This window comes from Grammomys surdaster, unplaced genomic scaffold (genome assembly GCF_004785775.1).
Source record: "Grammomys surdaster isolate TR1022 unplaced genomic scaffold, NIH_TR_1.0 373, whole genome shotgun sequence".
Lineage (NCBI taxonomy): Eukaryota > Metazoa > Chordata > Mammalia > Rodentia > Muridae > Grammomys > Grammomys surdaster.
This window is the reverse complement of record NW_021604792.1, coordinates 6,593,523-6,605,357: the sequence shown is the minus strand read 5'-3', so window position 1 is coordinate 6,605,357 and position 11,835 is coordinate 6,593,523. Positions and strand designations below refer to the sequence as shown.

Below are 11,835 nucleotides of genomic sequence, written 5' to 3'. Positions count from 1 at the left end.
TGTGTGTGTGTGTGTGTGTGTGTGTGTGTGTGTGTGTGTGTGTGTGTATAATTATTTATTAAATATTTAATAATTATATATTGCTGAAAATCTTTTTTTCCTGTTTTTATAGTCTTACTTCCCAACTACTGGAATGTGTGTAACACCACATCTGGCTTATACTGGATTTTTAACCCTCATAACAGCCTTTATAAAGGGGATTCTGGCTTTGTAGTCCAGGTTATTCTCAGACTCATGTAACCTAGGCTGTCCTCAAACTTGTAGTCACCCTACCTCTGCTTCCCCAAATGCTGGGATTACAGATCTGTGTCACCATACACAGCTTATTTTTATGACTTTGCGTTGAAAGAAACAGAGACTGGGGAAAGTTGAGGAGCCTTGCAAGGACACATAAGTGGTGAGAAGAAGATGAAACTGAGCTCGTTTCCCCATGAGATCAATTTGCTTAGAAGATAAAATACAGACTATGAGTTCCAAATAACACTGAAGTAGCAGTCCCGCTTCTCTTGGAGCACACTTCTGTGGAGCTTGTGACTCACATGCAAGCTGCAGAGGAGCCGGACTGGAACTAGCCGGCTGCCAAGTCCAGGGGGACACCAAGCCCTCTGAGTTACTGTGAGGTTTAAACCCTTACCAAGGAAAGCACCAAGTACCTGAGCGGCAACAGAGTAACTACCACATCCCACTCCTTCCACCTTAGGAAACCCTCACATGGACCCGACCTAGATGGCAACCCACAGACTGAACTAGGGTACAGAGAAAGAGGAAGCTCTTTCCAGGAAGAAAAAATAAGTACAGCTGGAGAAGCAGAAGGAACGCAGTGTCGAAACAGCATTTGACTGCAATAGTGTAAAGTCTGGGAAACAGTTTAGAGCTAGATTACGTTAGGACCCAGCCAAAGAATTTACATGTTGTAAGTAATGGGAAATGATAGGAATTTTATTTTTATCATGAAACTATACGTTTTAAATTATAAAACTACATACGTAGTATAGAAAGTTAAGTTATACACATTATAAAGAAGAAAGTAAAAATCTTTTTCACCTGGTCTGGTAGACTTCACCCATGAGCTCAGCCCTCAGTAGGCTGAGGCCAGCCTGAGCTACATATCAAGACTCTGTCTCAAAGACGTGGGAAAGGACCACCTCATCCCGTGGTTACTGAGGAAAAAGAAGAAAACTTTTTTATTGTTACATCTTTTAGTGGTATATTGTCTATCCCAATCTTCAACTTTACTGAGGCATAATTGACAAGCAGATTATAAACAGTAAAGTTTCCAGTGTCACGACTTGATAAGTGAGGCACTGGAAATGACTGCTGTAGCCATCTGACACCACATATTGTTAGCATTTCCTTTCTTGGTATCTTGCTTTTCCTTTTAAAATTATTTTAATATAGTCACTTACTGTAATAGTCACAATAAAGTTTACAAATATGTGGAAAATACTACGTAATGTGTCTTTTATGAGTGTTTGCCTCATGTGCATATGTGTACCATATGCAAAATTGGTGTGATCAGAGGTCAGAAGAGAGCACTGGATTCTCTGGAACTGGAGTTACAGATGTTTGTGAGCTTCCTTGTGGATGATGAGGATCGAACCTACGTCCTCTGCAAGAGCAGCAGTGCTCTCAATGGCTCTTCAACCTCAAGTAACTTATCTTTCATACAAAACTTTGTCTCCAAAAGTGGAATTGCTCATTTGAGATGGTCTTATTACTAATATTAGCTTCCCAAGAAGACTGAGACAAAGCAAGTTTGAACTACAGGTTCATGGACTACAGTGTTGCTTATCCTTAGGATACACCTTGTCCTGGCATTTCAATGTGCATTGTAACATTTTCCCCTTTTCCTTTTAATATGATATTTAATTTCTATAGAAAATAGTGCCATTGCCACACTATCCAAAGATGATTTCGGGACATTTGAGTATCTTTTCTCCATCTTAAAAGTGTGAATGTCAAGATGCCTGAGATAAAAGTAGAATCTGGGCTGCCTCAGTCTGACCAGAGTGTATTAAAGAAACTGGCCGGGAGGTGGTGGCTCACGCCTTTAATCCCAGCACTTGGGAGGCAGAGGCAGGCGGATTTCTGAGTTCGAGGCCAGCCTGGCCTACAGAGTGAGTTCCAGGACAGCCAGGGCTACACAGAGAAACCCTGTCTCGAAAAACCAAAAAAAGAAAAATAAAAGAAAAAATAAAAGGAAAGAAAGAAAGAAAGAAAGAAAGAAAGAAAGAAAGAAAGAAAGAAAGAAAGAAAGAAACTAAGAAAGGGAATTATGAAGCAAGGGATACCATGCTGGGCCATGGCAACAACTCAGGCATAAATCAAAAGGAAACAAGGCTGATATAGTGGCAGTGACCATGGAAAGAAAGGGATAAACCCAAGACACACTGTGGAGGGAGAGCTGGGAGGACTGATGCCACCACTGAAGGTGGTGAAGATGAGTAATGAAGCCCTCAACGTTAGCACTTTTCACAGGCCCCAAATTCCTCATTGAGAAATGTTGTCAGCCGTGTGGGAAGACCAAACGGACGACATGAAGCACACTGAGCAAAAGAGCAGGAGTGCAAACCCTTGAGTCTTATTCGATATTAGCTGTCACCTTTATAGATATTGAGACTAGATGACAAATTAAGACTAAAACTTAGGGCAGGAGATATGATTCCGTGGTTAAGAGTACTTACTGCTCTTTTAGCGGACAGCACTCACATGGCAGCTCACTACTGCCTATAACCCCAGTCCCAGGGTTCTCTCTTGTTTTGCCTTACTTCTGTGAAGGCAGTGGTTCTCAACCTGTGGATGGAGACCCATGGGGCGGGGGGGGGGGGGTATGAATGATCCTTTCACATATCAGATAGCCTGCATATCAGACAATTTACATTAGGATTCATACAAGTAGCAAAGTTACAATTATGAAGTAGCAACAAAAATAATTTTATGATTGGGGGTCACTAAAACATGAAGAACTGTATTAAAGGGTTGCAGTGTTAGGAAGGTTGAGAACCACTGTATTAAGGGCTCTTATTTTGTTCTACCTGGAAAATCAAAATTATTCTGCTAATTAGCATATTCTCTCTCTCTTTCACTCTGTGTGTGTGTGTCCCACCTCTGTGCATGTGTGTGTACTTATTCCTGTGACTGTGTGCATGTGTGTTCATATGTTTGTGGAGGCAAGAAGTCAACAATGGATGTCTTTCTCAATTGTTCCACACCCTGTTTGGGGAGAGAGGGTCTCTCACTGTACCTAAAATTTACCCCTTCAATTAAGCTAACTGCCCAAGAAGCTCCAGGGAATCTGCCTGTCAGCACTTCACCAGCACTTAGGTTGTGTTTGGTTGCAAATATTTTAGTATAAAGCAGAATCAGATTATACCAGAAAAAAATCTTAGTTTGGTGTGCTGTGTTTATGTGCACATATGTGCAAGTGGGTGCTCACACGTCAGTGACAGGATTACTAAGTTGAGGTCAAAGGTTAGCTTCCAGAAGTGAGTTCTCTCTTATTACCATAGGTTCCAGAGATTGAATTCAGGTTGTCTAGCTTCCACATCGAGAGCTTTCTCATTGAGTCACCTCCTTGGCTTGGACCACTGCTAGGAATGCAAACTCCGGCCCTTGTGTTTGCAATGCAAGGCATTTTACCAATCTCCCCACCAGTTAGAAATTGTAATTCCCTTTGCAACTTTAAATCTCCTTTCCTTGTAACTTAACATAGTCCAGCACCTGAGGATTAGAACATAAATACTTTGGAAGGCCAGTGTTCTACTTCCTACATTCTACACAAAAAAACTCTCTGGAAAGTTGGTCCCTGGTTTGTCTCTCTGCCTTGCCTTCACTAAATGTTGAATGGTCAATTCCAATTTAAAAATCTTATACTCTTGCATAAGATTTTTTCTAGTATAATCTGATTCTGCTTCATACTAAAATATTTGCAACCAAACACAGTGAATGTTAACTAACTACAAATCTCTAAAGGAACAGTTATTCCATTAAAACTTGTCCAATGAGGGAAAGAAAGATTTACCCTTAGCCACTCATTTTTATTAACGCTGTTGCTTCTGAGTCTAAACATCTCTACAAGTGCTCAATGGTCATCACCATTACATCACAATTCTTTTAACAGAACCTCAACAGCAGTGTCTTCACTTTAGTTTCAGTTGATTGATGAATGAACAACAGAGTCTGTCCTCAGACAGGTGAAACATATCAGGTTACAAGGCCTATCACATAAATATATCAGAGGTTTTTTTTTTTTCCTAAAAGGAAAAAAAGAGGGGGTAAAAGCCATGCACAAACCCTGTAGTTAGCAAAGGGCAAGCTTTGAGACCTTTCATTTCTCTCTAGATTTCGGTACTCCTATCTTCTGAATTCCTTTGTTTCAGTTATACAGATTCACTCAACATAATTTTAGACAAATATCCAGTGAAAATAATGTGTTAATGCTTGACCCAGTTTTCTAGTGACTGGGAGGCTGGCATAGCATGAGATGAAAGGGTGAACTGACTTGAAAACCAGCCCAGGACAATGCTACATTGTTTCCTGCCATTGGGAAGGAGAGAAAGAAGAGCTGGTCAAGGTGCAGTGAGCATCTACTGTGGTCCAGCACTGTTTGTGAGCCTATCGTTTAATCCCCACAGCGATCACATGGACACGCTTTATTATCCTCACGTTAAACTGCAAGAGTTGAGGCTCTGAAGATGAGAGCTATCTCACAATTCTAGACAAGCCCATACACACCTTCTCTATCCCTGCTCTTACTTGCTTCTGGCTACAAAACGGGAGACTTGAATTAATTAGTCTCTGAAGCTCCTCAGGCTTTAACTGCATGGCCTTTGTGGTGGGAAAGAGAACAGCAAACATGGAAGGGGTCTCAGGTGTGGGGTGGAACCTCTTTTCCTCGGACCTAGGAAAGCACCAGTACAGTGTCTAAGGACACTACTGCTATGGTTCCCATTACAATTAACGATGGGTGCCTCAAGCCTGTAATCCCAGTACTCAGGAGGCTGAAGCAAGAGCATCACTCTTCAGTCAGGCCAGCCTTGGCTACATAGTGAGTTTCAGGTCAGCCTGAGCTATAGAGTGAGAGCCTGTCTCTAACACACATATATGGGAACATATACAACTTTTTAAAAAATCTTCTGATTCGCCGGGCGGTGGTGGCACACGCCTTTAATCCCAGCACTTGGGAAGCAGAGGCAGGTGGATTTCTGAGTTCGAGGCCAGCCTGGTCTACAGAGTGAGTACCAGGACAGCCAGGGCTATACAGAGAAACCCTGTCTCAAAAAAAAAAAAAAAAAAAAAAAAAAAAAAAAAAAAAAAAAAAAAAACTTCTGATTCTTTTTTTTTTTTGTGGACTTTTTTTTTTTTTAAACGAATGTTCATTTCAAGTCCAGCAGCATTTATTGATATTTTATTGTGTTCTCTAGTTAAATTATAGTTGAGGCTTTTCCAGGCAGTAAAGAAGTATAGGATATAGTCTCTGTTCTTAGGGAAATTACAGCTAGCTGAGGAACACAGCTACCTTGAAAAAAAGAAAGGTATAATGTAAAACTGAAGTGCGTGGTCCAGACCACAGGTACAGCATGAGTGCAGAGAACGGGGAGATGGAAGGAAGCTGAGAAGCCCATGAGAACTGGGACAGGGTGCTGTTCACCTTGTACTGTGGTCTAGGCTTTCTCGGCCTTCTGTGTATTGTGAAATCCTGGTATGAACCTTTCACATAGTTCAAACATTCTGGGCTGTGCAGGCTGCAGTGCTGTCCTTCATGTCACGTCATCTAAATGCCACTTCATCCTTATTGGCACTTACGGGAGGGTAAAACCCCGCTGGTATGCAAACACCGTCATGGTTACTTGCTTCAAGCCATGGGAAGTTTCATGCAGAACCAGTTTCTCAATAGGGCACATGTTGTGTAAAGGTGTGAGGAGCCTGAGAAAGTGTGAGAGGCAAAACCTGCTGTGGCAAGAACCAGGTCTAAATGGGGACACTTCCCTGTCTGCATCAGCAAGGGTCAGTCTCTGGCCCTCCACCTGCAGGCCACTGAAGCTTAAGCACTTCTCCCACCCTCTGACCCAGAGGCTCCAGCCCTTGTCTTACACAGACGGGACTACTTAGCCAAACCATTCTGCATCTCTCACACACCAATCCATTGATAAGACGCTAGATGTGAAAAATTACAACAGAATTCTGGACCCCTCCCTGAAAAAAAAAAACCCTTAGTATCAAATCCTACCCTGTGGAGGCTATTCCTGATGGTCAACTTGACTACATCTGGAATGAGCTGCAATCCAGAAACGGCGGACACACCTGTGATCCAGATTTTGAGGCATAGTGACCATGAAAATACTAGGCCCAGGCAAGGTGGTACATGTCTTTAATCTCAGGAGACAGAGGCAAGCATATCTCGGAGTTCAAGGCTAGCCTGGGACAGAGCACGTGCCAAGAAAAGCTTAGGTCCACACATGGTGGTACACACCTTTAATTTGGACCGTACCTTCTGCTGGAGGCCAGCACAAGGACAATGGAAAAAGGATGAGTTTGTTCTTTGCCTGCTTGTCCTTAACTTGCCATCACATGTGTTGAAACCTACTTCTTCAGGATTCCAGCTTATACCGAAGACCAGCTGAAACACCTACCCTCATGGGACTGAGCAACTACTAGATTCTTGGACTTAACATTCACAGTTGTCCATTGTTGGAGTAGTCGGACTGCAGATTATAAATCGTTTTAATTTCTTAATATAGAGAGATATTCTATAAATTCTGTGACTCTAGAGAACCCTGATAAAATACATATTCTAAATGTAATATGGGAATCTTACCCCAAAAGATAACGGGCATAAGTTAAATAGTTACCATATGTTTAGTATGTGATCTGAAACAATACTAGACTGAAAAATATTTCCTAACTATTTGAAGACAAAACCAACACACAGGAAACAGTAGCTAAGTGTTTCCATCATAATATTACCATCTAAAGCAAGAGTAACTGGAGCCCAATATGGTGGCTAATGTTGCATTCCTAGCATTTAGGAGGCTGAGGCAAAGGATGGAAAAGTTTGAGACAGGCCTGAGCTATATAGTAAAACCCTGTTAAAATGTGGAGGAAGAGGAGGAGGAGGAGAAGGGGGAAGAAGAGGGGGAAGAGAACAGAAAAGAAAAAGAGACAGAGGCTGGTAATTGGTTCAGGAAAGTGAAACTTTGGTAATCCCAGAAATGACGAGAGAATGTTTCCTGGGGACAAGGGTTAGGATTGACATTACAAAACCAGAGCTTCGAGAGTCAGCAAAGAAAGAGTATTCTAAAAGAGGGAAACTACAACCGAGGGCAGAAACAATGAAAATACACGCATGAGCCGGGCAGTGGTGGCGCACGCCTTTAATCCCAGCACTTGGGAGGCAGAGGCAGGAGGATGTCTGAGTTCGAGGCCAGCCTGGTCTACAGAGTGAGTTCCAGGACAGCCAGGACTATACAGAGAAACCCTGTCTCGAAAAAAACAAAAACAAAAAAAAAAAAAAACCAACAACAACGAAAATACACGCATGAAAAAATGGAGGTAGTTAGCCTGTCTTGGGGGAGGGTGTGTGAGACTGTACTTAGCAAGAATTTGTAGTAAAGAAGAACATATCACTGAGATTAATTCAGGGGTTAGGGGGGTAGTGTTTGCTTAGCATTCATGAGGCCTTAGGTTCCCTCCTCAAGTTCCATATGCACCAAGCATGGTGTGTTCAAGCCTGTAACCCTAGCAACTGAAATGTGGAGGAAGGAGGACCAGAAGTTCAACTTCAGTCAGCTACACAGGGAGTTTGAGACCAGGATAGGCTACGTGAGACCTTGTATCAAAAAAAAAAAAATTGATTTATTAACAAACTCAGTAAACATATAAGTGCTGATTATATACCAAACATTAGACTGAGTTTCTTGCCACAAAGTAACAATAGCTTAACCTCCTAAAATTTGCAGTGTGCCAGGTACTATGTTAAGCACTCCACATATATAAATCATCTTATCCTTACTACAGACCTTGAGTGTTAGCACTATTAGAATCCCCACTTTACAAAAGGAAAAGACAAAGTCCAGAGAAGTCAAGGAATTTGCTCTAGGTCACATAATTAGGAAGTGGAGAAGTAGTCTGGGTGAGTCATTTCAAACGTGGGTTCTGAGCACAATGCTAAATTGCCTCCACACATATTATCTAATTAAATCCTCATTAAGTTCTCTATGGCATAGGCATTGTTATTCTCATTTTGCAAATGAGGATCCAAGACGCCAGGAGTCAACCAATTGCAAAATCAATTCAATTCTTTCCTTTGAATACAAGGCTACAATTTGAAAGCAGCTCTATTCCAAAGCCATTAAACTTTCCATTACAATATAGCCACCTGGCGGAGGTATCGTCCAGATAGGATCAAATTGTGGAAAATGTTGACAGCCTAAGAAGAGCAAAAAGCCTTGACAAGGACAGGGACGAAGATGTGGACAGGCATGATGAGATTAATGAGGATATGTCTAGGTCTAGCTTCAGCTGGTCATAGGACTCAGGGAAAGGGTAGACATTAGGTGACATCATAGATGGTAAGTACAGAGAAATAGGCGAGGGAGAGGGAAAGACAAACAAGATTAAAATGTGACAAAAAATCTGATTGTCTTTGGTGCTGATTGGCTAAGAGCAACAAGAGATCAAAGGGGATTTGAGTCTAAATAATTCAGTGGGTTACTGTCAGGGACAGAGACATCACACAAAGATCTGGTTTGTGACCAAAAAAAAAATGTTTTTGAACGTATTATTTGTTTTATAAAAATAATAACCTAAAAGAGGAGTAGTCCAGGAATGCAGGTATGGGGTTTGGAGCTCAGGTAAAGAGCAAACACTAAACATCAGAGGTTTGATCACAGTTGACCAAAAAATGTTATCCACCAGCCAGTGAAGGAGCAGTGAAGGAGTGAAGGTTACAGTGACAGCCCAGGGCTGCAGCTCATTTCGGAGAGTGTTTGCATAGCATACACTAAGCCCAGGGTTCAGTCCCCGCCATAAACGGGCCATGTTGGCTAATGCCTATAATCCAGGAGCTGGGGAGGTGGAACCTGAATAATCAAGAACTCAGTGTCAGGGCTGAAGAGATGGCTTAGCTGTTCTTCCAGAGGACCTGGGTTCGATTCCCACCAGCACCCTATGGCTGCTGACTGTCACCTGTAACTTCAGTTCCAGGGAACCTAACTAATGTCCTTTTCTTTCATCCTAGGGCACTGAACACACATGGTCCACAGACATACGTGAAGGCAAAACATCCATGAACAGAAAATAAAAAGGGTTTTAAAACCTTTACAAAAACCCCTCAAGGTCAGTACTTTCTACATAGCAAGTCTGAGGCCAACGTGAGTGAAAGGAGATCTTGGCTAAAGGTTTTTTTGTTTTTGTTTGTTTGTTTGTTTGTTTGTTTTAAAAAAAAGGTTGGAATGAGCCAAAAGTCTGCACACAAAAATCGAGACAAGTGGTCCGAGCCAAATAGACGAAAGCAAAAGAGACGCTGTGCTAAATGACAGCAGGGAGAGTGGTGACCACAGAGCTTCCTGTGTTTCTGGTAATCTAGGGTATTTCCTAGAGGAGCCGAACCCAGCTTCTCGGATGGGCCCTACAGAAGAATCTGGAACTTACTCCTATAAGAGAATAGGACATCAGCACAAAGACAGACCTGGAGTCATCGGAAACGACCTTACCACTGAACTGTACACTTACAAAGGCCTAAAATAACAAATATAACAGGTATCTCCCTCAATATGAGTATCTATATATCCCCTGAAAATGTCTGTGAAAGCTTCAATTTTAGCATCTCATCCATTGAGCCTCTTCATTAAAGACCTTCCCTTCCACCAGGTGTGGGTTTGCATATTTATTTGTTTATATTTATATTCCCAGCCTTTGGGAGGTAGAGGCAGCCTCAGAGGGGGGTCAGGAGTTCCAGGCCAGTCTTTGCTATATGTCAAGTTTGGGGCCATCCTAGGCTACATGAGAAAAATTTAAACCATTTTTCTTTCCTTACTCACTTTGGCAGCCGCGGTGCTGAGGGAGTGAGGACGTGTGATGCTGAGGCTCAGATGTCCTCGGCTCCTGTGGGTTCTAATCTGGAAGGGAAACAGGGCCATCAGTTGGGAGTAACTTGCTACAAAGCCTCTTCTTGTGAACCTGGATGTGGTGGTACTCACCTATAATCCTGGAACATGAGACTGAGGTAGGGGGCTCACAAGTTTAAGAACATCGTCTGAAAAAGGTGGCACCCTGTCTCAAAAATAAAATAAAAATAAAACAAAAAATAAATAAATAAATTAAACTCTTCTTCTGGCATTTCTCTTCCCTGTCCATTTCTTCTCAGAGCATTAGGAACATGGCACACTGGCCAGTTCCCCACCCGCTGTGACCTCTTGTGCCTGACAGAATTATGAAAGTGACTAAGCTCTTCAGCCAACACCTAGAAGGGACTTGCCTGAGACAAGAAGTGGGAGTCCTGTGATCTCAGCTCCCGCTTGTTGCCTTTTGGAAGTGTCCTTTATGGTTTGAGGCCCTACCCTCCGACTGACATCACAGAGATCACCTCCAAACTCGGCTCACGGCTTCTTCCCGCAGTCCATGTAACTCACCTCTACGTCAGGGTCCTCCACAAACCGTGACAGCCTAAGTATGTTCCTCCTGTCTTGACGTAGCATGTCCAGTTCCTCCTTATCCTGAAGTAAGGAAATGGGGCCTGGAGTTGTTAACTGGCTTGCCCAAGAGTTACACTTGGTTCACTGGGAAAAAAGGAGAGACAGACTTTCTGACACAACCTTCAAATTTTTGTCAGCTAGATAAAGATGCTGGGTGAACAGTTTGGAATTGAAACTTTCCCCAAAGATTTGGTCTCTTTTACAGTCTTTGTCTTACAAGGTGTTTATGATGTCTGAAAATGCCAGTTTATAGTTTAGAAGGCACTGGAAACAGCCTGGGTGAAAGGAGGCTCACTGGTTACCCACAAACCATGACAGCCAGCCCATCACCCTGTGGTCAAAGCTCGGATCTATGCCCACCCTCGGCCTTGTTATGGCAAGGCATAATTGAGGGCCCTGTATACCAGGCCTTTCTAGGCCTTTCCAGTATTGCTTCACATCGACCTTGATGCCTTCCTCTGAAATCTTTGATTACCAAATGTCAGCAGGCAGCCAGTCGGTTTGGGATGGGTCCTACAAGGCTACTGCAAGACAGCGGAATGACAGGCTGGCTCATCAAAACTGTACGTATCAGACAAACTTCAGGAAAAACTGGTCACGCCAGCTCGTCACTCGAGAAAAATAGTCTTGTGTGAAGCTTCCCATGGTATGAAATAGATGTGAGAAAGGCTGTTCCTTCACCACATTCTTTTGAATAGGCATCTAACAGGGCATGGCAAACAGACCCTCCCCGTCCCCGACAATATTAAGTTAAGCAGACAAACCTGCTTTCATGAAATTGACATATTTTTTCTATGGGTCATTTTCTTTTCCATGGGCAGGCGCTCTTGTAGCCCAGGTTATGTAAATGAGGCTAGACTTAAAGCAATTCTCCTGCCTCCTACAAGGTTAGAACTTGTAGATATAGAATTAAACTTCTAAAAGACTTGGCAAGTCATCTATCATAGCCCTAACTTAGCAGGAGAGGAAACTAAGTTTCTCATTATTAGACTAGAGTACTCATTTTCCTATGAGCTAAAATCATACCCTCGGCTCTGGTGGGACCGGTGGCTAACCTAAAACCTGTAATATTTTTCATATAAACCACTGCTTGGATCAAAATTTTTTCCAACCCAATAAATTTCTTAAATTTTTGTTCAGC

General features: G+C 42.5%; 1 long non-coding RNA gene across 1 annotated transcript in view; it reads left to right on the top strand.

The window, feature by feature from the left end:
- LOC114632479 overlaps positions 1 to 9,731 on the top strand; it is a 15,502-nt gene extending 5,771 nt beyond the window's left edge. The window contains exons 2-3 of the long non-coding RNA XR_003713094.1: positions 9,239 to 9,336; positions 9,447 to 9,731. This is a non-coding gene — a long non-coding RNA (uncharacterized LOC114632479). The remainder of the gene's footprint in view (positions 1 to 9,238; positions 9,337 to 9,446) is intronic.
- Positions 9,732 to 11,835: the final 2,104 nt, after the last annotated feature.